The following is a 1,260-nucleotide window of genomic DNA, read 5'->3' on the forward strand; positions in this document are numbered from 1 at the left end:
TATATATATATATATATATATATATATTTAATTTTTTATATATTAACTTGCATACCACGGCCAAAAGTAAATTATAAACCACAACCAAAAGCAACATATAGTTAGCACACAAATTGCAACTTTATAGACCACACTTTAAGACCACACTTTAAGACCACACTTTAAGACCACACTTTAAGACCACACTTTAAGACCACACTTTAAGACCACACTTTAAGACCACACTTTAAGACCACACTTTAAGACCACATTTTCGCACTAAAAACTTCTCTTTTTATTTAATTAAAAAAATTATTCTGGATGTATAAAAAAAATATAACAGTCTTACAACAAATGTTATAAATAACCCACTATTAACTTAAATAATTTATTTTTTAAGATATTCACAAAAATCACTGGTGTATGTGTGCGTATTTGCATAAAATTTTTTTTTTCCTGTTTTGTTAATATTTGTGTAAACTTTTTATAAAAATTGTACAAGTGTCAGATCTGACTCATGTACAATTTTTATATAAAGTTTAGAAATACGTCTTGCTCGTAAATGTTCAAAAAATATATTTAAAGACATATTGAACAAAAAAAAATGTATTAGTTTTATGAAAGTGTAAAACCACAAAACTGAACTTGTATAAACGTAAAACATTTTTTAAAATAAATAATTAGTTATTTGAATCGGAGAACTTTATTTCACGCACTTACCTTTTTAAGTTTTTTGCAACAACACCAAACAACAACAATATTCGAACAACTTTAATCTTTAATCAAATGATATGTGACATACCTTAGTGATTTCATTGAATTAAAGCCAATGACATCATTAAATACACATTACAGTTTTCAAATAGTTTTTATCTTAAAACTATATGAATTAAGAGATTATGCAATAGTTTACTACTGATTGAAAATTTATTTTATTATTTTACCGAACAAACAATATTACAGAGACACTTTTTAGAGATCATATTACCAAAGAATTTTAAATAATCTTGAGCGACAATAAAAGTAAAATCGGTTTATCTACTTTTAGTCAAACGATCGCATGACGATTGTATTTATTTTAATTATATTGTATAACATTTTTAAACGTTTAATAATGTCTGATGTTTGTTGTTTGCTTTTATAATTTCTTATTTTAATTACTGGGTATATATTGTTTGAGCAAAGTATAAGTGATAGCATCTGCTTAAAAAAAAAGTATGAAACTTTTCAACAAATAAGCTACTGGATAGTTTTAATAATAAAGTCTAATTTTAGGCGCGT

The 1,260-nt window shown here is 24.8% G+C and overlaps 1 protein-coding gene across 1 annotated transcript in view; it reads right to left on the reverse strand.

Annotated features, from left to right (window-relative positions):
- The window catches only part of LOC136091495 (uncharacterized), a 16,059-nt gene extending 15,018 nt beyond the window's left edge, over positions 1-1,041 (reverse strand). The window contains exon 1 of the mRNA XM_065819116.1: positions 700-1,041. The gene's annotated coding sequence lies outside the window, so the exon portion shown is untranslated. The remainder of the gene's footprint in view (positions 1-699) is intronic.
- Between the last annotated feature and the right edge of the window lie 219 nt (positions 1,042-1,260).

Source organism: Hydra vulgaris, chromosome 15, assembly GCF_038396675.1.
Source record: "Hydra vulgaris chromosome 15, alternate assembly HydraT2T_AEP".
Taxonomy (NCBI): Eukaryota; Metazoa; Cnidaria; class Hydrozoa; order Anthoathecata; family Hydridae; genus Hydra; species Hydra vulgaris.